At 41.3% G+C, this 26,979-nt stretch overlaps 1 pseudogene; it reads left to right on the top strand.

The window, feature by feature from the left end:
* The first annotated feature begins 13,026 nt into the window (after positions 1–13,026).
* On the top strand, positions 13,027–25,300 carry LOC116095731 (annotated as a pseudogene).
* The last annotated feature ends 1,679 nt before the right edge of the window (positions 25,301–26,979 follow it).

The raw sequence follows: 26,979 nt of genomic DNA, 5'->3' as shown, positions 1-26,979 counted from the left end.
CGACCCTTTAATACAGCTCCTCATTTTGTGGTGACTCTCACTATAAAATTATTTTTTGAAGTTACTTCATAGCTGTAATTTTGCTACTGTTAAGAACTGTAATGTAAATATCTGCATTTTTGATGGTCTCAGGTGACTTCTGTGAAAGGCTCATTTGACTCACAAAGGAGTCACAACCCATAGGTTGAGAACCACTGGTTTAGAGGAAAGATTCCTGTGTGGAAAGGTGTCTGAGGAGGTTTTGATTATATACAACAGGTAAAAATGGAGAATTGCCACAGCTTAGCTTGCAGGGTAGTCTCTCAGATGAAGGATTCTCTGAAAGATACTTATGGGAAATATTTCCTGGTAACACGTGGCACGGGGGAGTAGGAGAAGGAGATGTGAGCAGAGCAAGGATTCTTTGCCTGTGGTAAGGTAAAGCAAAGGTCTCAGTTGACCTTATAGGAGAGTGTCCTAATGGAGGCTACTAAAGGAAGGATGCATATCCTGGGGAAGGTTTCAGTCTTGGGTGGAGGGCAGCTGTTGGGGGGCTATCACCAAACAATATTCCTGCCAGCTCCAGAAATGCACATATCATAGTCCCTACTGGAGTGACTAGGACTGACATGGCTAGATAGCTCAGCTGAGAAGGAAATAGCCTGGCTGGCCTGGGAGGAAAGGGAGAGGGGGGAATTAGAGCAGGGTCTCTTGTTCCAAGGTCAAGCTGTAGGCTTAGTGTACCTAAATGAGTCTAGCCTGGGCACACAGCAGTCTACTGACCAGAGCAATTGGAACCAGTTAACTAAAAATTCTACAAAGACTAGACCTAATGTAGAACTTGAGTGTAATTATCAGAAGGGGAAGAATTGGGCACTAGGGAAAAATACTAAATATCCATTAAATGTCAAAATCTAGCACCAGGAGACTCTTGAGCACATCTCTGAACAAAGAGTTTGTGAAAAAGCTCTAAAAATTTTCTGTCCTGATTTCTTTGTGCCTTTGAAATGTGGCTTTAAAAGCTCTTTCCACCAACAGTTTTATTTACTTATTTTGAGATAAAGCTAGACTGCTTTAAGCCTTTAAATTTGAGGAGATTTTGATTTAGCAAAAACTAGCTGATACATACTACTAACATATGTAGGGGGAGGTGCTGATTCCCTAAGTGGTTCTTGTTTGTGTTAATAAAGAAGGCAGGGTTGTTGGGGGGTTGGCGGGGCAATTGCTGGGTAAAGGGTAAAGGTGGGACTTCCAGGTCCCAGGAGGAAAAAGAGACATGAGACAAGGGAAGGGTCTTCTTCGGCCAGGCTTTGGAACAAGAAGAAAGCAGCAGTCATGTAAGATCTTGGGGAAATTAGAACTGGTGGCCACTGCCACCAGTGGTTAACCAAGGAGGTCGACAGTGGCTGCCTCATAAGGTTAGGGTTAGGAGATTTTGCTTTCAGGAATTATACTCATCTGACAAGTTTTAAATTAATAAAGCTGTCTGAATGTTTTTTTTTTCTGCAGAGCAAAGGTGGGCAGAGATAGAGAGAAGCCAGGTTGGTGATAAAGGCTTGGCCAGGAGCGGCTGGGAGCATGATCGCAGTCATCCCGGGAAAGGGGGTCATTTGGCCATTTGGCAGAATTAAGCTGGGAGGAACCAGAGCATGGGCTATGGTCCTAGGCAAAGGCAGTAACATTTTTTAAAAAATTACATGCAACAAATATATATTCTCTCCCACACTCTCGTGTACACACATGCTTTCTCTAGTTTCCCTACCACATGAATGAAGGATTATACAGAATAAAATCTTTTCTGAGCAGATAGCTCATGAACAACAAAAGAGCTATAAAGCCAGCCAGAATTCCAGAAAGTGCCAAGGCTGAGAGCTACTTCCTGCAGAAGGTGTCATATAGAGGTCCCCAAATAGGAGGGCAGAAATGGGCTTGTGTTGATGATGCAAATGCTTTCTTATAGCATTTAGCATTTCAGTTAGGTGCAAGTTCAAGACCAGGCTGCAGTCCGCAGCAAGAGATCACATACACACACGTGCATACACATAAATAATAATAACCTAAAATAGGACTATCTTCTAATCCAGAATTCCCAGTTATTTATTTTCAAACCTAGATTTATTTTACTGCTTTATGGGTATGAATGTTTTGCCTCCATGTATGGCATACTATGTGAGTGCCTGGTGTCTGAGGGGGTCAGAAGACAGTATCAGATGCCCTGCGACTGGAGTTACAGGCAATTGTGAGCCACCTTGTGGATGCTGGGAATTTAACTTGGGTCCTCTACAAGAGCAACAAGTGTTCATAACTGCTGAGCCAACTCTTTAGCCCCAACATCTGTTTTTTTTTTTCAGTCTATTCCATCTTTTCACTCCCAGATGTGATACCTTCCTGTTCTGTTCAGGTGATTCTATGACAAAGAGTATAATGTGTTTCATACCTTCAGATTTTTTGAGCTATAATTGACAAACAGAGGTGGCAATTGTATTTAACTCAAGCTGCGCAGTGGGTCAAGAGTGCACAACCAGTCAACATAGCCATTGCCTTATGCAGTTTCCTTTGTGAGGTCTCTTCTATTGGTAAATTTTAGGTGTACAGGCAGTGTTATAAATTTTAGTATCTTCAGTGCATTAGAATAACCGAAACTTGTACTTCTCAACCAGCATGCACTTCCTTAATTCCCGACTCCTAGCAGTGATGCTTGCTGTACTGTTTCTAAGCATTCAGCCCTTTTAAATTCTACATCTAAGTGGTGTTATCAACGTTTGTCATATTGTTGACACATTTCCCTTAACACAAGACTTTGAAGGTCCCCTCACATTGTGTTAAATTACAGAGCTTTACTTTTTTAATTTTTATTTTTATTATTAAATGACTGGATGACATTCCATTTTGCTTACAGATTTCCTTTACCCAGAAACCCTTTGGTGGACACTTGGTCTATTCCTATGTCACGGATATTGTAAATAGTGCTTTGACAAACATCTGAGTACAAATATTTCTTCATATATTGTAGGATTGCTGGACCATAGAATAGTTGTTTCTTTTTTTAACTTTTTAATGTGTTATTGTATGTGTATGTGTGTGTGTATGTGTCACAGTGTGTTTGTTCAGATCAGGCATCAGTTCTTTCTTTCTACCTTTAAAATTATTTATTTTTATTTTTAGTGTATGTGTGTTTGCCTGCCTGCATGTATGTCCATCATGTGCATGCCTGGTGGGTGTCTGTGGAAGCAAGAAGAAGGTGTCAGATCCCCTGCAACTAGAGGATTGTGAGATAACATGTAGAATGAACTGGGGTCCTCTGCAAGAGCAGTAAATATCCTTAGGGTAAAAAATATTTGTTTTGTTTTATGTGTGTGTATGTGTTGCCTTCATGTATGTATGTGTATTTGTGATCCTGGTACCCATAAGGTCAGAAGGTGGCACTGGATCTCCTGGAACTGGAATTAAGTGAACCACCCAAGAGGGTACTGGAAATTGAACCTGGATCCTGTGCAAGAGCAACAAATACTCTGTAGTCCCCAACCTTGGTTTAGGGGCACAGCCTCTCTTTTTCCTGCCATGCTGCATACTCAGGGATAGTAGGCCCACAAGCATCTAACTGACCCTTCTGGCTCTGCCTCCCATATCACTGTAGGTGTGCTGGGATTACAGACTTGTATACACTTCAGCATCTGACTTTTTATATGGGTTCCAGGGATCAAATTCAGATAACCAGACTTGGGCAGCAAGTGCTTTAACCCACTGAGCCATCCTGCCTAACCACTAATTTTAATCCTTTGAGAAGCCTACATATTGTTCCATAGTGGCTGCAACCAATTTACCTTCCCATCAGCAGTGAACCATTGTTCCCTTTGCTGCCCAGCTTCATCAACACTTCCTGCCTCTTGTGGTTTTGGTAATAGCCACAGCCTAACAGGTGTGAATGGATATTCCATTGTGGCTTCACTTTCACTTTCCTGGGGATTAGCGATGTTAAGTATCTTTGTATAGAAAATGTTTACTTAGGTCCTTTGCCCAATTTAAGTCAGATTAATTGGTTCAGTTGTTTTATATTAATTTTTATGAGTTCTTTTATTTATTTATTTATTTTTATTAGATGTTTTCTTTATTTACATGTCATATAATATCATCTTTCCCAGGTTTCCCTTCAAAAGAAAAAAGAAAAAAAAATAAAACAAAAACAAAAACAAACCCCTGTTCCTCTCCCCTCCAACACCCACCCTCTCCTGCTTACTGGCTCTGGCATTCCCCTATACTGGGGCATAGAACATTCACAGGGCCAAGGGCCTCTCTTCCCACTGATGACCAATTAAGCCATCCTCTGCTATACATATGCTGCTGGCGTCATGAGTCCCACCATGTGTACTCTTTGGTTGGTGGTTTAGTCCCTGGGAGCTCTGAGGGTACTAGTTAGTTCATATTGTTGTTCCTCCTAAGGTGATGCAAGCCCTTCAGCTCCTTGGGTCCTTTCTCTAGCTCCATCATTGGGGACCCTGTACTCAGTCCAGTGGATGGCTGTGAGCCTCTACTTATGTATTAGTCAGGCACTGTCAGAGCCTCTCAGGAGACAGCTATATCAGGCTCCTGTCATCCAGCACTTGTTGGCATCCACAATAGTGTCTGGATTTGATGATTGAATATGGGAAAGATTCCCAGGTGGTGCAGTCTCTGGACTGCGTTCCTTCAGTCTCTGCTCCATAGTTAGTCTCTACAACTCCTTCCATGGGTATTTTGTTCCCCTTTTTATGAAGGAATGAAGTATCCACATTTGGTCTTCCTTCTTCTTGAGTTTCTTGTGGTTTGTGAATTGTACTATGTGTATTCTGAACTTCTGGGCTAATAACCACTTATCAGAGAGTGCATACCATGTGTGTTCTTTTGTGATTGGGTTACCTCACTCAGGATGATATTCTCCAGATCCATCCATTTCCCTAAGAATTTCATAAATTCATTGTTTTTAATAACTGAGTAGTACTCCATTGTGTAGATGTACCACAATTTCTGTATCCATTCCTCTGTTGAGGGACATCTGGGTGGTTTCCAGTTTCTGGCTATTATAAATAAGGCTGCTATGACCATAGTGGAGCATGTTTCCTTATTACATGTTGGAGCATCTTCTAGGTATATGCCCAGGATTGGTATAGCTGGATCCTCCAGTAGTACTATGTCCAATTTCCGGAGGAATCACCAAACTGATTTCCATAGTGGTTTTACCAGCTTGCAATCCCACCAGCAATGAAGGAGTATTCCTCTTTCTCCACAACCTCTCCAGCATCTGCTATAACTTGAGTTTTTTAATCCTAGCCATTCTGACTGGTATGAGGGGGAATCTCAGGGTTATTTTAATTTGCATTTCCCTGATGGCTAAGGATGTTGAACATCTTTTTAGGTGCTTCTCAGCCATTCGGTATTCCTCAGTTGAAAATTCTTTGTTAGCTCTGTACCCCATTTTTTTAATAGGATTATTTGGTTTTCTGGAGTCTAACTTCTTGAGTTCTTTGTATATATTGGATATTAGTCCTCTATCAGATATAGGATTGGTAAAGATCTTTTCCCAATTTGTTGGTTGCTGTCTTGTCCTATTAGACAGTGTCTTTTGCTTACAGAAGCTTTGCAATTTTATGAGGTTCCATTTGTCAATTCTTGATCTTAGAGCATAAGCTTATTGGTGTTCTGTTTAGGAAAATTTCCCCTGTGCCTATGTGCTCGAGGCTTTTCCCCACTTTCTTTTCGATTAGTTTCATTATATCTGGTTTTATGTGGAGGTCCTTGGTCCACTTGGACTTGAGCTTTGTACAAGGAGATAGGAATGGATCGATTTGCATTCTTCTACATGCTAACTGGCAGTTGAGCCAGCACCATTTGTTGAAAATGCTGTCTTTTTTCTACTGGATGGTTTTAGCTCCTTTGTCAAAGATCAAGTGGCCATAGGTTTGTGGGTTCATTTCTGTGTCTTGAGTTCTATTCCATTGATCTACCTGCCTGTCACCGTACCAATACTATGCAGTTTTTATCACAATTGCTCTGTAGTACAGCTTAAGGTCCGGGATGGTGATTCCACCAGAGGTTCCTTTATTGTTGAGAATAGTTTTGGCTATCCTGGACTTTTTGTTATTCCAGATGAATTTGTAAATTACTCTAAGTCTGTGAAGAATTGAGTTAGAATTTTGATGGGGATTGCATTGAATCTGTAGATTGCTTTTGGCAAGATGGCCATTTTTATTATATTAATCCTGCCAGTCCACGAGCATGGGAGATCTTTTCATCTTCTGAGATCTTCCTTCTTCAGAGACTTAAAATTCCTGTCAAACAGATCTTTTACTTGCTTAGTTAGAGGTTAGAGTTACACCAAGGTATTTTATATTATTTGTGACTATTGTGAAGGGTGTTGTTTCCTAATTTCTTTCTCAGCCTGTTTATCCTTTGTGTAAAGGAAGGCCACTGATTTGCTTGAGTTAATTTTATATCCAGCCACTTTGCTGAAGTTGTTTATCAGGTTTAGGAGCTCTCTGGTGGAATTTTTGGGGTCAGTTAGGTATACTATCATATCATCAGCAAATAGTGATAATTTGACTTCTTCCTTTCCAATTCATATCGCTTTGATCTCCTTTTGTTGTCTAATTGCTCTGGCTAGGACTTCAAGTACAATATTGAATAGGTAGGGAGGAAGTGGGCAGCCTTGTATAGTCCCTGATTTTATTGGAATTGCTTCAAGTTTCTCTCCATTTAGTTTGATGTTGGCTACTGGTTTGCTGTATATTGCTTTTACTGTGTTTAGGTATGGTCCTTGAATTCCTGATCTTTTCAAGACTTTTAACATGAAGGGATGTTGAATTTTGTCAAATGCTTTTTCAGCATCTAATGAAATGGTCATGTGGGTTTTTTCTTTGAGTTTGTTTATGTAGTGGATTACATTGATGGATTTCCGTATATTGAACCATCCCTGCATCCCTGGGATAAAGTCTACTTGATTGTATGATAATTTTGATGTACTCTTGGATTTGGTTTGCTAGAATTTTATTATTTTTGCATTGACATTCATATGGGAAATTGGTCTGAAGTTTTCTTTCTTTGTTGGGTCTTTGTGTGGTTTTGGTATCAGCATAACTGTGACTTCATAGAACAAATTGGGTAGTGTTCCTTCTGTTTCTATTTTGTGAAATAGTTTGAAGAGTACTTGTCTTAGGTCTTCTTTGAAGGTCTGATAGAATTCTGGACTAAATACATCTAGTCCTGGGCTTTTTTTTGGTTGGAAGACTTTTAATGACTGCCTCTATTTCTTTAGGCGTTATCAACTAATTAGATGGTTTATCTGAACCTGATTTAACTTTGGTGCCTGGTATCTGTCTAGAAAATTGTCCATTTCATCCAGATTTTCCAGTTGTGTTAAGTATAGGCTTTTGTAGAAGGATCTGATTTTTTTAAAAAATTTCTTCAGTTTCTATTGTTATATGTCCCTTTTCATTTCTGATTTTGTTTATTTGAATACTGTCTCTGTGCCCTCTAGTTAGTCTGGCTAAACGTTTACCTATCTTGTTGATTTTCTCAAAGAGCCAGCTCTGGTTTGGTTGATTCTTTATACAGTTCTTTTTGTTTCTACTTGGTTGATTTTAACCCTGCCCTGCATTTGATTATTTCTTGCAGTCTACTCCTCTTGGGTGTATTTTCTTCTTTTTGCTCTAGAGCTTTCAGATGTGCTGTTAAGCTGCTAGTGTATGCTCTCTCCAGTTTCTTTCTAGAGGCAGAGCTATGAGTTTTCCTCTTAGCACTGGATGATCGTTTTGATGTGTTCTTGGATTCAGTTTGCACGAATTTTATTGAGTATATTTGCATCAATATTCATCAGCAAAATTGGTCTGAAGTTCTCTTTCTTTGTTAGGTCTTTGTGTGGCTTAGGTATTAGAGTAATTGTGGTTTCATAGAATGAATTGGGTAGATTGTTCCTTCTGTTTCTATTTTGAGGAATAGTTTGAGTAGTATTGGTATTAGGTCTTCTTTGAAGGTCTGATAAAACTCTGTATTAAACCCATCTGGTCCTGGGCTTTTTTTGGTTAGGAGACTATTAATGACTGTTTCTATTTCATTAACAGATATGGGACTGTTTAGATCGTTGATCTGATCTTGATTTAACTTTGGTACCTGGTATCTGTCTAGAAAATTGTCCATTTCATCCAGATTTTCCAGTTTTGTTGAGTATAGACCTTTGTAGTAGGATGATTTTTTGGATTTCCTCAGTGTCTGTTGTTATGTCTCCCTTTTATTTCTGATCTTGTTAATTAGGATAATGTCTCTGTGCCCTCTAGTTAGTCTGGCTAAGGGTTTATCTAGTTTGTTGATTTTCTTAAATAACCAGTTCCTGGTTTGGTTGATTCTTTGTATAGTTCTTTTTGTTTTCATTTGGTTGATTTCAGCTCTGAGTTTGATTATTTTCTGACTTCAACTCCTCTTGGGTGAATTTGCTTCTTTTTGTACTAGAGCTTTCAGATGTGCTGTCAAATTGCTGGTGTATGCTCTCTCCAGCTTCTTTTTGGAGGCACTTAAAGCTATTAGTTTTCCTCTTAGGACTGCTTTCGTTGTGTCCCATAAGTTTGGGTATGTTGTGGCTTCATTTTCATTAACCTTTAGAAAGTCTTTAACTTCCTTCTTTATTTCTTCCTTGACCAAGTTATCATTGAGTAGAGTGTAGTTAAGCTTCCATGTGTATGTGGGCATTCTATTATTTATGTTGTTATTGAGGAGCAGCCTTAGTCCATGGTGATCTGATAGGGTGCAAGGAATGATTTCAATCTTCTTGTATCTGTTGAGGCCTGATTTGTGACCAATTATGTGGTCAATTTTGAAGAAGGTACCATGAGGTGCTTCGAAGAAGGTATATCCTTTTGTTTTAGGATAAAAAGTTCTATATATATCTGTTAAATCCATCTGTTTCATAACTTCTGTTAGTCTCACTGTGTCTTTGCTCATTTTCTGTTTCCATGATCTGTCCATTGCAGAGAGTGGGGTGTTGAAATCTCCCACTCTTACTGTGTGCTGTACAATGTGTGCTTTGAGCTTTAGTAAAGTTTCTTTTCTGAATGTAGATGCCCTTGCATTTGGAGCACAGAGGTTCAGAATTGAGAGTTCACCTTGGCAGATCATACTTTTGATGAGTATGAAGTGTCCCTCCTTATCTTTTTGGATCACTTTAGAGTAAAAGTTGATTTTATTCAATATTAGAATGGCTACTCCTGATTTTTACTTGGGACCATTGGCTTGGAAAATTGTTTTCCATCCTTTTTTTCTGAGGTAGTGTCTGTCTTTGTCACTGAGGTGGGTTTCCTGTATGCAACAAAATGTTGGGTCCTGTTTATGTACCCAGTCTGATAGTCTATATTTTTTATTGGGGAATTGAGTCCATTGATATTAATAGATATTAAGGAAAGGTAATTGTTGCTTCCTGTTATTTTTGATGTTAGAGTTGGAATTCTGTTCATGTGGCTATGTTCTTTTAGTTTTGTTGGAAGATTACTTTTTTGCTTTTTCTAGGATGTAGTTTCCCTCCTTGTGTTGAAGTTTTCCATTTATTACCCTTTGAAGGGCTGGATTTGTGGAAATATATTGTGTAAATTTGGTTTTGTCATGGAATACTTTGGTTTCTCCATCTATGGTGATTGAGAGTTTTGTGGGTATAGTAGCCTGGGCTGACATTTGTGTTCTCTTAGGATCTGTATGACATCCACCCAGGATCTTCTGGCTTTCATAGTCTCTGATGAGAAGTCTGGTGTAATTCTGATAGGCCTGCCTTTATATGTTACTTGACCTTTTTCCCTCACTACCTTTAATATTCTTTCTTTGTTTTGTGCATTTAGTGTTTTGACTATTATGTGGCGGGAGGAATTTCTTTTCTGGTCCAATCTATTTGGACTTCTACAGGCTTCTTGTATGTTCATGGGCATCTCTTTCTTTAGGTTAGGGAAGTTTTCTTCTATAATTTTGTTGAAGATATTTACTAGCCCTTTAAGTTGGAGGTCTTCACTCTCTTCTATACCTATTATCCTTAGGTTTGGTCTTCTCATTGTGTCCTGGATTTCCTGGATATTTTGGGTCAGGAACTTTTGGCATTTTGCATTTTCTTTGACTGTTGTGTCAATATTTTCTATGGTATCTTCTGCCCCTGAGATTCTCTCTTCTATCTCTTGTGTTCTGTTGGTGATGCTTGCATCTAAGATTCCTGACTTCTTTCCTAGGATTTCTATCTCCAAAGTTGTCTCTCTTTGTGATTTCTTAACTGTTTCTACTTCCATTTTTAGGTTCTGATGGTTTTGTTCAATTCCTTCACCTGTTTGGTTGTGCTCGCCTGTAATTCTTTGAGGGATTTTTGTGTTTCCTCTTTAAGGGCTTCCCACTTGTTTACTTGTGTTCTGTAATTCTTTAAGGGATTTTTGTGTTTCCTCTTTAAGGACTTGAACCTGTTTACCTGTGTTCTCCTGTATTTTTTTAAGGGAGTTATTCATGTCCTTAAATTCTTCTATCACCACCATGAGATATGATTTTAGATTCAAATCTTGCTTTTCTGGTGTTTCGGGATATCCAGGACTTGCTGTGGTGGGAGTACTAGGTTCTGATGAAGCCAAGTAGTCTTGGTTTCTGTTGATAAGATTCTTGCATTTGCCTTTCGCCATTTGTTGATCTCTGGTGTTAGATGTTCTTGCTGTCTCTGGCTGGAGATGGTTCCTCCTGTGGGTCTGTAAGCCTGTGTCAGCACTCCTGGGAGATCAGCTCTCCTCTGGTAAGACCTGTGGGCAGAGGGCTGTGGATCAGACATCCTTCCTGAGTCCTGGGTTCAGAGCAAACCCTGGAGACAGGCTCTCCACTTTTGGGAAAGGTGCAGAGAGGGCTGTGGATCTGTTGTCCCTCCTAGGTGTAGATGGAGGTAGAAAGGATCCTATGCTGGCTGCCCTGCCACTTCTGAGGCCTGTGCCTCCTAGCTGGTCCCCCCCTTAGAAAGTCACCAGAGAGAAAATGGCCATGAGTTCTTATCTAATTTGCTTATCAATTCCTTCTCAGATATTCAGTTTGCAAATATTTCATTTGTTCTTTGCATCCTTTGCTGTGGATAGATGCTCTCGAGAGTTGTTGCATCAATTCACTTCTGAGTGAATTTGAGCACATACTTTTGAGGCCCTCTGTCTTCTATGATTGTCCTGACCAATGCCAAGAGGCCTGTCCTGTTTTCTTCTAGAAGATTTAGGGTTTCAGGTATTACATTTAAGCTTGTAATCTATCTTAATTTATGAGTGAGTTCTATCTCATTTTTCTGTGGATAGACATTTTGTTTTCCCCACACCTTTGATTGAAGACATCCCTCTCAATCGTGTTTAAGAAAACACAATTTTGTTATTACAGCATCGTGTGAAGTATTATCTTACTGTCCATATTTGGGCTTATTTCTGGGCTCTTGAATCTATCCTGAATTTATTGGCTCTCCATATGTTTTATGCTATGTTCTTCCAAAATAGATGTTGTTGTTCAAATTAGAACCTTCTTTTCTGTCTACATCTGCTTCTCCTTAACTGGATGCAGGGGTCCAGAATTGGGGTGGCAATTAATTTAGAATCCCCACTCCACATCCAAATCAAAATTGTCTACGTGTCAAATAAAGCCTACAGCTCAGTGTGTGTGTGTGTGTGTGTGTGTGTGTGTGTGTGTATGTGTTATGTTGTATTGTGGTTTCTTTGGTCAGTTAATTAGTTGGCTTTCCCTGGCTTTGTAATGCTTTCCTTATTCCTCCAGCATTTATTGAAATTTGCTATGGGTTGTACCAGTGGTTTTATGGATACGATTTTATGAGTGTCTCCATTTTCCAGATAATAAAGATCCAGAGAAGGTGTAGAACTCTTCTAAGGTCACAGAGGTAGTAAGTGACACAGATAAAGTCATCAGGTGTCTTTTGATGTTTCATTTTAGTGTTCTTATTCCTGTGATCAGTGACAACCTAAGCTAGGGACTTCTGCCTGGCTATGTGTCCCTTTGAAAAGAGAATTGAAGTCTATGAAAGAAAGGCACTGGATAGGTAGAGTTTCCTTTTTTTATTGATGAACTTTGTTGTTTGACAACTCATACTTATGTATAATTCTGATAATCCTTTCCCCCAACAAATCTTATTTCTTCCTACCCTTACCAATCACTCCCCCTCCCCACCAGTCCATTTCCCAGGTTTGTGACTTGATTTCATTTTGTGATCCATTTAACTTTAGCCAAAATTTAAGATGTTTATGTGGTTATGGAACAATACAATTGTATCTCATTTCTAATAATGTACACAGTTGAGATTTGTAGGGAGTAATATTTCACATTTTATCAAACACCAGATGACACAATTGTTGATTGATTAGTGATTTGAAGCTTTTGATTTTGGGGTTGTTTAGCTGGCATCAGACTAGTGCATGCACACACATATATTTGTGTGTGATTCCCTCACATACATAGTATTTATACACATAGATACATGTATACCACACTGATGAGCACATTGATAAATAAATATATTTTTAAAAAGAGTTAGATTATGGTATGTCATCCATTTTTAATTAATTGATTGCTGTGCATAATGAGAGATAGAGATCTAATTTCAGTCTTCTGCAGCTGGAGATCCAGTTGTGTGTCACAGACAAATACTTTCCTAAAGGGTCTAGAGCAATTCAAGATATCAAACCAGGAATTGACATGGGGTCACATGAAATTAAAAAGCTCTGAACAGCAAGGGAAACAAATAATTGAATGAAGAGATGGCCTACAGAGTGGGTGAAAAACATTTGCTAGCAGAGTATTAATGTCCAGGATATATAAAGAATGCAGCAAACTACCAAAAGGACAAGTTTAATAAATTAATCAGTAACGAAACAGACTGTTCTCAAATGAAGAATTACAAATGGCTGATAAACATCAAGAAACATAAGCCCCACTTGGAATTGGCTTTAAAGTAAAAAAGAAGTTTCATTGGGAGGACCCATTAGTCTCTCGTGGAATCCAAAGAGAAGTTCCGGGCTTCAGACCTTCAGGGACATGGCAGCCAGTGTGGAAACTTTCCTCACCAGCATTCCTGAAATGGGAATTCTCAGCCTGATTCCAGCCTCTGCTTTTCAGGGAGCTTTTCTAGAGACAGAAGCTCTGCAGGCCAAGTCGGTGCCATCACAGCCTCTACTCTAAACATAAATACTGTGGGAGCGGATCTGTCACATCATAGACATGTGGCTTCATGCTGTGTAGGGAAGTAGAGCCAATCTCAGGAAGGGTGGCATCTTGAGGCTGGCCCACATTCTCTCAGCTCTGCTTAGCACATTAGCCTCCTCTTCCTCCTTTAAGGATGAATGAAGGAGTGGGGAGATCCAGGGAGAAGGTCAGAGCTAGACAGGCTGCACAGGTTCTTGGGCCAGTTGAATCTGTGGACCTAGGAAGACAATTGTGGAGTTTCCAGCTCTGGTAAGAAGCTTGTTTTGGTACTGAATAGTGGTTAACCCACTTATGACCATCAAGGTGCTGAGTTTAAAGAACTGTAAGTGCTCAGTTTGAATGGCCCATCAACATCAGCCTCAGTCTAAGGCTCAGGGACCTTCACAGAATGGAGTTCTGGGGGTGCAGGGGGGCACAGAAAGGGTAAGAGCTGTTGGGTGGGAAGGAAAGCCATGAAATGCTGACTTCGGACACACATGGTTGTTGCACACATCAATGTATAGCAGCTGTGGTTGTTGGCATACAAAACACCAGCATGGATGGAGGACAAGTCAGAACTCTCCTGTAAGGAGGAGTTAATGGCAATTTATAGCTGCTGAGTGGGGGAGAACCACTTACTTTTGGGGGCCTGGCCACTGGTAGGTGGCTCATGCTCCAGTAGATGGACTCATTCCCATGAGCATATGGGCAGCAGTAACTGGACTCAGTCATTAATAACAACAATAAAAGCAGCAAGACATGCAATTGGAAGGGAGATTTGGGTTGGGGAGTGCTAAGGGAAGCTAGAAGGAGATGGATGAATGTGATCCATATACCTTGTATAAATTATGAAACATTTAAATAAAAATATTTACAACCTCTCAAAAACAATCAGCAAATACACAAATTAGTGGTTTGCTTTTTAAAAGTATTTAGTGTAAAAAATGAATTTTATGACAAATGTAGTTACTCTTGGATCATGTTCATTCTCTGATTATCTTTCCTTGCTCTTCCCTACTGGTCCCTTCCTGCCCTTCAAACACCCCTCCTTCTGCTTTATTCATATACTTCACACCCAAGATAAAGCACAATTCTGTCTCTCTTTTCCCATCATCCATTGTTTCCCCATCATCCACTGCTTCCTCTTCTTTAAGTACCTCTGTACCTCTCCCCCAACAGTGTCCTCTTCTATTTTCATGTCAGTTATCTATGTGAATTCTATGTATGAGAGAAAACATGCATTATTTTTCTGAGTCTCCATAGCCTTACTCCTAACTGCTAGATAGCACTGCCAAGACTCACATCTGGACTTCATCCTGGTGTTTAGGAATCACAGTCTACAACCAGCAGGCCCTTTAGAGCATGACAAAATGTGTACCATTGCCAGTATACTGAATAAGGCAAGAGTCAAGAAGAGCGTGCCAAACCAGGGAAATATTAGCACCTCGCTCTGAAGCTTGGTATTGGTTGCCAACTCAGTTGGATCTGGTATGTGAGTCCCAGGAAGAATTAGCTGAGGAGAGAAGGCCCTTCCTCAGAGTGAAGCACTTTCTGGTGGAAGCTCAAATATAAGGAAGTCTGAGGAAAAGATGGTATTGGTTTGCCTGCCCATCTTCACTCCTTCCTTGTGAGTGCATATGCCTGCTTGCTGACTACTGCTGCTGCCATTCTTCACTGCCATTGGATCCCTTCTTATTTGGTCTCCTGGTGTGGACTGAAGACCAGTGTCTCTTCAGGAATCATTGAGGTCTTCATTGTCAGGTTGAGACTACTGAGGCATCTAGCCTGGTAGACAGAGTGGCTATCAAGTTCTCAACTTCTCTAGTATGAGACAGCCTCTGTTGGATTATCCAAACTATATTGTGTAAGCCTAGCTAAAACATTGCCTGTTAATATGTGTGCATTTTACCAGCGCTCTCCAGAGAAACCTGATTAACATGCTTGCCTAATATGCTGTAACTCAGAGACTTCTAGGATGGAACACAGACCATCTCATTGTAACTTCACAGGAAATATGAAGGTAGGCAGGATATCAGCTTGTGACTGCCATCTTATAGGTGGAGAAAAGGGGCTCAGGAAGGTTCCATTCCATGTAGAGAAGTCCAGTGTTCTCACCTCTTACGCCTCTTTGCACCCAAAAGGAATGCTTGTATTTGCTGTTCCATGGATTCTCCAATGGCCCTGGGCTGGAAGCACAGTAGAGAGCATGATGTTTCTGTTCATGCTCTGATAGCACCTTAGGCAGGAAAGCCTGGTACCTTTCTCTATTTCACTCACAAGTGAGAGAACTAGGATCAGAGAAGAGTAATTTGTCCAAAGTCGTGTAGCTGGCCTGCACCTGCCTGTCTATTGGAAACATGGCTTTCTTGAAGACAGCATCTAATGGTATAATGAACAGAAGGATAACTCCATTCTGTGAACTGTGACTAATGACATTCCAGACTCACTCTGCTGGCCTTTGCTGTGCTGCAGACTGCATAGCACCAAGAAATATTTGGACTTTGTTCAGGCTCTGCCATTCTTCTGCTGTCTGTTTGTTTACTGTGTGCTCAGCTCAGTCCCTCCCTTCTTCAGATCTTTGCCTGGTTGGATCTTCTTGATAAGACCCAATGCTGAGGTGTTTGTTTGTTTGTTTGTTTGTTTTAATTACTATAGCCCAGATACCTCCTTCTTCATGGAGTCCTTCCTTCTGTTTTACTATACAAACGGGTCTTATCACACCTTCTGCACATTAGTATATTGAAAGAGGTGCATCCACACACCTTTATTTGAATCATTACTGGGCAACCTTCTTAGGACATAACTTAGGTCTGAGCAGGTGCAGAGAAAAGGGTGCCTCCCAAAAGGAGGCAAGAGCAGAAAAGTATCCTTGTGGTTACATTTTATGTTTGAAGTACTGGAAACTAGCTCTGTTGGAAGAATCCCTTGAGGCCAGAAAATAGGGCATAAAAGCTGGAGATGAGCTCAGGGGTCACCCCAGATCTGACACACTCTATGTGGGTACCCATATGTTCACCATGAAGACTGGATGCTACATTTTATAAAGATTGCACTTCAGCTGGACCAGGCAGTTTTAATGACAAATGTTTATTTTTCAATGTAGGTGAGAAAGACCAACATCAAAGTGCTTGTGGATCTGGTGCCTACTGAGGCACCTTCTCGTGTCTGTCTTAGATGACAGGAAGGAGAAAGAGAGAGAGAGAGAGAGGGAGAGGGAGAGAGAGAGAGAGAGAGAGAGAGAGAGAGAGAGAGAGAGAGAGAGAGAGAGAGGTTATATTTATTCTATTCCAAGATTACCAAGCTCATTACAAGGACTCTGCCCTCATGATACAACAGCCTCTCATTTAACCACACCATCAAAATCATCACACAGATGAATCAGGTTTCAGAATGAACTTGGCAGGGGGAGCACAGTGGGAAATACAGGAGGATGAGTTAGGAAAGGGTAGTAAGCTCAGTTTTAAGGTATAAATAGGAAGAATATTCACTTGGAATTGGCCAGGTGTAACTGGGTGCTTGGTCCAAGAGACTGGCTTCTCTATACTTTGTCATTGGAAGGTGGGGAAGTGCCATAATGATAATAGTGCTCATAGCTGGGGACATTTTGCCATTTTGTACATCAGGGGACCATTGACAATGCCTGAAAACTCTTTAGTGTGCCACAAGGGAGTGGGGTGGGCATCCAGGATAGTGGGAAGAAGCCAAGAATGCTAACACACATTCTATAATGCATGAGACAGTACTCCATGGTAAAGTATTATCTAGCCTAGAGTGTTAGCTGTGCAGAGATTGGGAAACCTGGGTCAGGAAGAGTGGGATCTCACAGAGGCAACATGGCTTGGTATGAAGAAGATGAGCCAGAGTCTGAGAACCCTGGCCATGCTACTTACTGCTTGAGCTTCGGGAGTCTTGACATCTTCCTTTAGGAGACAGTGCTGCTAATGCCTCACAACAACAGTAAAGGTGCACAGCAAAGCCAGCCCAGGGCATAGTTCATACTAGCTAGACTGTTGGTACATGCATACAGAAGGAACTGTCTATGTGTTGTCCATCATGCTGGGCACAGGGCATTCCATGGTGAGCACTGCAGTCCTTGACTACTTAATTTCCTTGTCAAGACTCTCTCTCTCTCTCTTTCTCTCTCTCTCTCCCTCTCTCCCTCTCTCTCTCTTCTCTCCTTCCCTCTCCTCCCCTCTCTCTCCTCTCTCCCTCTCTCTCCCTCTGTCTGTCTCCTCTCCTCTTTTTCTCTTTCTCTCCAGCCCTCCTCCCTCCATATTTTTCTCATAGATGCTGTTAGCAAGTTGAATGGCTGCCCAAGAGCAATTCCTCACCTCTCTATGTTAGCTGGGTCTGCTTTTTTAAGAAATAGGCAATGTTGGATGTGAGCCCTACATGTCTCCTCCAGACATGAGAATTTTCCTTCCTGGGCACCTCAGTGCATTCTCCTCTTGTGTTCTGTGCATTTCCCCATTTTTTGAGAGTCCTATGAACTTAGACACTGACATCTATCCTCTTTCTTTCTGCCTCTACAGGTTTACAGAAATTCTATCACTTTTGAGTCTTTAACAATCTCTTTCAGGGCTAGACCTCAAACCCAGAGCTTCCTGCATGTTGAACCAGTGCTCTGCCATTGAGTTACACATAGCCCAACTCATGTTTAAGGCATTATTAAAACTCAAGGAAGATAGACCCTGCAGACTTCCTGTGGTGGTGTTGACTACAGAACCCATGGTAGCACTTGTCTTTCTAGATGAGGCTGCCATGGAACCCACAACACTGAAAAGGACAGACATTTGTTGAGTTCTTCAGCATACTATTCTAGACAGGGAGGGAGCAGTCAGGAGTGTCATACCTGTGGCAGCGGCAGTTGAGAAGTGGAGGTGGGAGAGAGGGTGGTAGATTAAGGAGTTTGAGACCAGCCTGGGCTGCAGGAGATGTGGTGTCACACAGTAAATAGAGCCAATTAGAATACCTCTCCACTTGGGTTAAACTTTTCATCTGTAAGCCTGTGGCTTGTTATTACTTCTGTCTCGATTATTATTACCTCCATCTCCAAGCTTGATCTCGGGTAACATTTCCACGCAGGTATATATATGTACATTTCTATCTATATATAGGTAGTTGTTAACCTGGCACACACACCTTTTAAGATAAACACGTTGAGATTTAGAAGAAGAAACAGTTCGTGTCATAGAGCCAGGAAGATGATCAAAGAAGTAAAAATCCAGACTCACCTCTCAGCCTTGCTCTTTCTACTGGAATCTAGTCAGAGCACACTGGGACCCATCGAGACTAGAGAAGGCAGCAACATTTCTTTTCTTTTCTTTTTTAATTAGATATTTTCTTCATTTACATGTCATATGATTTCTCCTTTCCTAGTTTCCCCTCCAAAACCCAACCAACCAACCAACCAAACAAAACAACAAGAACAAACCCCTGTTGCCTCCCCACTCCCCATGCTTGCCACCCCACCCTCTCCCACTTATTGGCCCTGGCATTCCCCTACACTGGGGCACAGAACCTTCACAGGGCCAAGGGCCTCTCCTCCCATTGATGATTGACTTTGCAATCCTCTACTATACACATAGGCAGCAACATTTGTAGATGGCAAGGCACATTCCCTGTTTATTTCAGGGGTTCTTATAGCTCACACCCTCTTCCAAAGTAATAATAAGACACCAATTCAGAGTGCCTTCAACGAACACTGCAGAACCCTCCATGTGAGCCATAATTAATAGAGATGCCAACTGACAAGTAACCAGAAAAACTCTAGCATCATAAATCTGTCCCCTGGCTTTTCACAAGAACTGATGGATGAGGAATTCAGCTTAAATATTTAACAATCAATAATTCAAATACCTATCCAGCCATTTGCAAGATGGCATGTTTATAAATATGGGGGCTGCACTGAACTTGAATTTCATGTGAAACTCACTTAGAGTGGAATAGAGAGGGATAGAATTAGCCTATATTCTATGAGAGAAGTTGGGGGCTTAAGCAGAGATACCCTGGTGGCCTTGGCTCAACTTGAAATTTGTGAGCTTGCATCAGGAACTATGGTTCATACTCTCAAGTAGCCTGTGAGTGAATCAACCATGGATAAGGCTCTGGAAGGTCCCTGTCATGAAGCTGAGGGTAAGATGTTCCTGCCTGGTCACTTTGACTCTCTGTAGCTTCAGGGGCAGAACATACTCCATGCAAACAAGACATGCCAGGTCTATGTTAGAGGGCAGCCTCTTTCCTTGCCCTTCACTTCTCAAAAGCCAGGAAGGAGTTCCAGTTCTGGGCAGTCATTCTGGCCTGTGGCAAGAGCTTGAGCTGTATGTCCAGATGTGGGATGGAAGGCTTGCCATCTGAATTTGTCAGTTTCGAAGGAATCAAGTGTGCCGTGAGCATCGGCTGCAGTGATTTATCTGTACTCCACGATTATTGGATTTAGATGCTCCCTGCACTTGCTGATTTATTAAATTTCTCTCTCTTCCAAGGGAGAATCAAAGCAGCTCCTTTGGCCTAATGGAGAGATACTTTGAAGGCACTTAGGGAAACCTTTGTTGATAAAACCCACAGTGTAAAATAGGGCTCGGCCTCACATTGCCCTTGCATGGAAATAACCTCCATTATTTGTGTTTCCATCATAGTCAATAAGTCAATAACTCATCCTTTCCAGAGAAGGGAGTGGGGCATTGGTGAATTCCTATGAAGTTATAAGACAGAAGTGTCAGGTCTGGGTGATGAGCTGCCTGTTACATCTGCCTCCCTTCACCCATGCCTCCCAGCTGAGTGTCTTCCTGGCTCTGAGCATCTTTCTGGCTGCATAGCCCAAGGGTCCCTAGGTTAAAGGGATCCACAGCACCAGCCACTACCTTCTCTGTTCCCTTTCACTTCCAATGGAAACAACCCAATCTCAACTACCCTTCTCACAAAACAAGGGAACCCTAAAATCCACAGTGGGGATGGAGAAGAGGAAGGGCCACACCACAGTGACAAAAGCAAGCTCCGTATTTGCCCACCAGCCTCCAGGCTGGAGAGATGTTGTTCATTCTTTGTGCCAACTGTAATTCACAACTCCAAATGGCACATGCTCCGTTAATGAAAAGATTACCGGGCAGCAGCGTATCCAGTGTGCAACTTTGGTTCCATTCCGGGAATCAAAATTGGTTACAGGGCAAAGAGGACAGAGCAAGAAACGCTAAGCTTCTCTTGCCGAGGCATGACAGTTGGCCTGCCTTGGATTTAGGTTTCAGTGGCTGCAGAGGACTGGACAAGTGCAAGGCCAAAGAGAGAAGATAAAGAAAATGGAGGTGCTTTATGTCAGTTATAGGGTGTGGTGTAGAATTTCTGGGAGTTTGTCTAAAACACATTAATGGTAGTGAATATGTACAGTCTGAAAAACCCACTTTTTAAAGGCACATTTACAATCATTTTCACTGGGCAGCAACACTGATCAGAAAATTTGGAGAGGGACTGTTTTAGGAGGAGAGAAAACACAAAATTACAAATAAGTAAGTTATTAGTACATTTAAAAGAAAGCGGTCAGTGTGCCCAGAGAACAGTGAGCATGAAGGACTCTCTGAGTTCACACTGATGGGAAGCAGCTCAGAAACCTGCCATCAGAAGCTGCAGGTCAAGCAGCCTGGGCAGAAATACCTGCTTTGGGGAAGGAGGAGGAGAGGGAAGGGAAGGGAAGGAGGAGGGGGACGGGGAGGGGGAGGGAGAGGGGGAGGGGGAGAAGGCCGACTTGAATGGAGAGCAGAGGAAATAATGGCTGCCTTGTTCTCTTATTCTTCTGCCTAGGCTCATTCTTGCCCAGGAAGTGCACAGTGGCTGTGTAAAACAAGAAAGAACCTACATTTTCCTCAGAAGTTCCTCGGCAGTCTGGGAAGGAGATATCATCTCTGCAAGGGCCAGCAGAACCTGTTACTCAGATAGTTCTATTGCTCCTTGTAGAGCTGCAGTTTTAGTCCCCAGGTTTCAATATTTCCAGATTTTTTTCTTCCTACAAATAAGTGAATTGAGAGCCTTAAAAAAAGAAAAAAGGCCACACAGCTGGACCTAGTATTCTCATTCTTCATAACTAGAAAACTCTGCCAGCTGTTACTCATGGTAGTTATAAGTATAATCATAGGGAAAGGACGCTGTGCTACTAAAGAGACTTGCAAAGGTGTTTAGTTAGGGCTTAACCTCTGCGAACAGATACCATGACCAGGGCAACTCTTATATAGGAAAACATTCAATTGTGGCCAGCTTACAGAACAGAGAGTTAATCCATTATCATCACAGTGGGAAACATAGAGGCAGTCAGACAGACATGGTGCTGGAGAGGTAGCTGAGAATTGTACATCTGGAGCCAAAGGCAGCAGGAAGAGAGAGTGATAATGGGCCTGGCTTGAGTTTCTGAAACCTCAAGTCCATGACCAGTGACACACTTCCTCCAGCACTGCCACTCACTCCCTGTAGGCCTATGGGAACCATTTTCTTTCAAACCACCACAGATGTCTAACATATGCTACCAAGGTGACATAGGGGATAAGGGTGCTTGGCTAAGCCTGGACACCTGACATCAATCCATGGGACCCCTTGGTAGGACAGACTGACCCTCTCAAGGTGCCCAGTGACCTCCACACATGTGTCATGGCAAATGATACACATATATAACATGTACATATACAAATACACTAAGTAAATGTGAAAAAAGACCTTTACAATTGGCAAGTTGGCTTTTCATGTATACAACTGATGAACAGAAACCATGCATGTCCTTTGAAGACCTGTTCTTCATGTATCAAACCATTTCCTGCAGAAGTACAGCGTCCACTAACCCAGTATTGACATAATCTGGATTTTCTGGCTTAAAGGTAGTTAAGTCTGCAAATATATTGATTATATCAAATTAGAAGTCTCAAATTTACTTTCAACTGTAATTCATGGCTACAGTTTTGCTTGCCACTCTCAGGGCCAGGAAAAGTCAGTCACATATTTGGAATTCACTTTGAGGCTGGAAGAGGCCAGATTTTAGATGGTTCTGTCTTGAAGGACAGAAATTTTGCAGCATTTTGGCAATTATTACTGAAAAACCACCCAGAGGAAAAGTATAATAGTTTTAAACATAATTAGGATTCTATTTTAAGGGGAAATCATAAACTTTCATTTAATGCTAATGTTTGATCTACTGTGAAGCAGAAAAGAGAGAAGCTATTACGAATTTGCTAATACCATCAAAACTTACAAAGTGATAAAATGAGGCTCCATGAAGAGAGGCATTCATCCCAAGTATTAGGCACAGTAATAGCTGTGAATATGTACGAGAGAAAGAGAATGATTCTGAGAACCAGTGAGGTACATCATACTGCTTTATCTGCACTCTGTACGGTGACCCTTGATTGCTCCCGGTTCTGAGCCAGGCTGACTGAGCTCCAGCCCAGGGGATGCAGCCCGAGGAACCTCCACCACCATGAGAATATTTACATTATCTCACCTACTAAAAATGATGACTTTGTGTGTGTGTGTTTTTAGCACATCTATAATATTTTGGTAAAATTCACAAATAGAACTGTAAACATGTGTAGGAAACTTTGGTAGCCAAATTCCTAGTAGTTGAGTTCAAACTGAACCAATTCAGCTGTGTTTTAGGGTGAATTTTTTTCTTTTGTTACCCATATTTAACTATTTGCATTTCTAACTATTTGTGGGAAAGTAAGGAATACACTCAGATGACTTCATTCTGAACACCTAAAAGCTCCCTCTCAACTCAGGAGCTGATGCACTTAGGAGCTAAGCACAGTTAGAATGATAGAGACACACATTCTTTGACTTATGCTATTGAGATGTATCTTTAGAGTTGAGGTGCAGAGCTGCAGGTGACTATACAGACTCAGTTCATTCTGACACTCAGGTAGCTCTGACAGTAGTACATCTCATCAATCAAAAAGCCAAAGGACTTGTGTCTCTATCATTCTAACTGTGCTTGGCTCCCTAAGTGCATCAGCTCCTGAGTTGGGAGGGAGCTTTTGGGTGTGGAAGAGAATCGAGGCAACAGAGTCTGTAGAGTTCCTTGGTTTCCCACTGCAAATAGAATCATTTCTGACAACAGTGTATCAAAATGAAATCCTAGATAAACTTTCCATTAAGGATTTATTAGGAAGATACTAGTTTGGAAGAGTCTTCCCTTTTAATTTGGAAATTAAATCCTCTTTCTCTCTGTCAGTCTATCTGTCTATCTGTCTGTCTGTCTGTCTGTCTGTCTGTCTGTCTGTCTACCTACCTACCTACCTACCTACCTATCTACCTACCTACCTACCTACCTACCTACCTACCTACCTATCCTCTCTGTCCATCTATCTATCTATCTATCTATCTATCTATCTATCTATCTATCTATCTATCTACCTACCTACCTACCTACCTACCTACCTACCTACCTACCTATCTATCTATCTATCTATCTATCTATCTATCTATCTATCTATCTATCTATCTATCCTCTCTGTATATGCTGTGTTTCTATGTCTCTGTGTCTGTCTCTGTGTCTGCCTCTCTCTCTCTCTCTCTCTCTCTCTCTCTCTCTCTCTCTCTCTCTCTCTCTCTCTCTCTCTCTCTCTCTCCTCTCTCACCATGTTGCTGGGGCTGGTTTTGAACTTGAGATCCTTATGTGTTGGCCTTCTGTGTAGCTGAAATTAAGCCTAGCTAAAATCACCATTTCCTCATTGAACCTTAACTAAGAAACTGAGTTGTATTTGGGAGCCATGTGGCACCAGAAATTTATATTTTTAAAGGCTGGAATGTCACTTACTACCCCAATATTGGTAGAAGGAATGGGAGAAGGAACATGCAGAGTACTGGTCTCCTCTCCTCTGTCTCCTCTAGGGGTTGTATTCATTGCAGGACTCTCTATATAATAAAACATACTGGATTATATTTTATGATATGCACTCTGTATAATTATAAAACTCTTATTTTTAAAAGACAACCACAAGCACTCATTATTTATCAATAACTTTCCAAAAGATAAGATCAGAACTACATAGATCCAGGCTAAGGAGGCTCTTCACCAGGGCCCTACACCCCTTTCTTTGGCCCCCTTGTCTGAGTTGTCATGAACCCCTAATGATACCATGAGAACACTCAGCTAGTGCCCTGTTATCTATAATAGGCCACACATTTGGTTTTAGGTACTTTGAAGATCCTGTTCAAATGTCCCTGGTATACTTCTGTAGCTTGTATGGGCCATTTCATATGTCCATTTCCCAATGGCAGATCTTGTTTCATCTAATCACAAATTAGGGGGGACAGGGGAGGTGTAGATAAAATTGATGATTGGGTCCAAGCACACAAGCAAGACCTCTGAATGCAGGATTGGCTTGGGGGTCAGATAAGAAGAGAACTTCTGTTCTTCTACTCTGATTCTTTTATTCTTGTTATAGGTCCCTCATATCCTGGAACTTGGAAGCTATGATTGAACAAAGTTTAAAGTTAGCACATGTATCAGCCTAGCCTGGTACATTTCTACTACAGTGCAACAATTACCTCTCTCAATCCAATTATAGCAATGGTAGCAAGTATTAAGTGTACCAGGCTTTCTTTGATGGACCTAACAAATGCTATGCTGGTAGTGAATAAGGAAGCCAGAAGTGTGCCTACCTCTCCTTTTCCTAGGCTGCCGGGAAGAAGGCAGACATTCAGACAGAGAATGCTTACCAAATGCAGCCTACCATCTTTCAAAACAAGAAGTGTGTTTTGCTAGGAGAAACTGGCAAAGAAAAACTACAAAGACATCGGTCTAGGCTTCAAGACACCCAAGGAGGCTATTGAGGCCACCTACATAGACAAGAAATGCCCCTTCACTGGTAATGTCTCCATCTGAGGTTGGATCCTGATTGGTGTCATGACAAAGATGAAGATACAGGGGCCCATTGTTATCTGTTGGGACTATCTCTACTACATCTGAAATTACAATAATTTTGAGAAGCATCACAAGAACATGTCTGTGCACCTGTCTCTGTTTCTGGGATGGACAGAGTGACGACATTGTCACTGTTGGAGAGTGCTGGCCCCTGAGCGAGACTCTTCAATTCAATGTGTTCAAGGTCACCAAGGCTGCAGTACCAAGAAGCAGCTTCAGAAGTTCTAAGGGGACTCAGGCCAATGCCCTAGAACAAATAAAGTTATTTTCCAACTTAAAAAAAATTCTATGCCATTTAGTCCTTGTACCAAAGTGGGTATTGTTATCCCAATGTTCCTAGTAAATATTGAAGCTTGGTGAGGTTAAGTAAATAGCTATGTGAGAATTTGGCCCCTAGATCATCTGTCAAGATCCCACATAGCCATACCTCCCTAGGAAGGCTTGCTCATGGAGAAGACTGTTATAACAAGGAGCATATCTCCTCTTGTCTTGAATAATTCTGAGTTTGACACAGTAAGAAAAAGAGGGGTACCACAACAGAACATCAGACTACGTTCCCTTCATTTGAACAAGGCCAGAATGTGCATCAGTATTGTAATGTAGATCACATTTGTAGAGGACATTTTCATCTTCTCTGCAGCCTGGGGCAATGGCTGTCAGTTATTCCTTCTAAGATTAATCTTTCTGCATCAGAGATATGGAGATTAAGGGTTCGGGGCATGAGGGCTTATGCACAGATGAATTTGATTTTCTATATGTTACTAAGATTGGGCTCACAAAGCGTTCCTTCCATCTAAAATCTCTGGGCTATGGTTACTCAAAACCCAGTGATGTGCCTAGGGGCAGTTTTCTTGAGGTTGCAAGCAAGATCTTCAGATTTACCAGTTCAAACTGGTTTTATCGCAACTGACCTCAATTCTAACATGAATTCAGCACACAGAAAAGTGATTATATTTAATAAATGTTATAAAATTCATTAGCAGTTAGTATTTTGTCTTGTTGGTTTTCCTTTCTGTTTAACTGAATTAAAAATGCTAAAGGAAAATAAATATATATGTGTGAGTATGTACTATCACACTACGTGCTATCCTTGGTCTACACATGACTGAGTTCTGTAAATTGTCCAAAGTGATATGGCTAGAAGTCAAATTGTTCCCCCAATTCCATTTCACCTTTCTGTTTTCCATCAGCTTATAGGCACAGAGCACTGTACTGTTCACAGTCTCACATGATTTTTCTCTGTGTTTAGTGATATACACTGTTGTGGTTTGAAGGATGCTTCTCCTGGCTCCATTCTCCATCTCTCTCTTCCAGAAGTTGCCCCCAGATATCCATGGAGTCTCTTTGCTTGGTTCAGGTCTTCTTTCTGGAGAGGAAGTCCTTTCCATTATCTCCATGAGGGCCCTATTGTTTTTCATTGTTTGGTTTGGCTGTTTTGGGTCACAAGGATTTGTCCAGCTGGCTGTGGGATCTAAGGTTAAGAATTGTTAAGGATGAGGAGAGCTGTGGAGACTCCCAAGAAGAACACTTCCTTGTCTATCCATGCTAATGACAGAAAGAGATCTGTCTTCCTTCTTTTGAGGGTATGCTATGTTGAGGAGAAGCCTAAACATATTGCAATAAATTTGTTGCTATGAGCGGAGCCAAAGAAGGGGATGCAGAGGGAGCATCAGCAGGATGGACCAAAGAGAGGGCAGAGAAGCCAAACAAAGCCACAGAACTGTGGTATCTGGGTTGAATCGCATCTGTACTGCATCTCGCTGCTTGGTTTGTACTGGGAAGATGTAGTAGGTTTATCTGCCTTTACCTTGTGTTTAAGAAATTGAAGCATAGAGCTTGAGAGACTTACCAGAATTTCATGCTCTGATAGTTCAAATCCAAGACTTTAATGATAATCAAATCCCATC

The sequence above is a fragment of the Mastomys coucha genome, unplaced genomic scaffold (assembly GCF_008632895.1).
Source record: "Mastomys coucha isolate ucsf_1 unplaced genomic scaffold, UCSF_Mcou_1 pScaffold18, whole genome shotgun sequence".
Classification (NCBI taxonomy): Eukaryota; Metazoa; Chordata; class Mammalia; order Rodentia; family Muridae; genus Mastomys; species Mastomys coucha.
The sequence above is the reverse complement of the archived record's forward strand: the minus strand, read 5'-3'. Positions and strand labels throughout refer to the sequence as shown.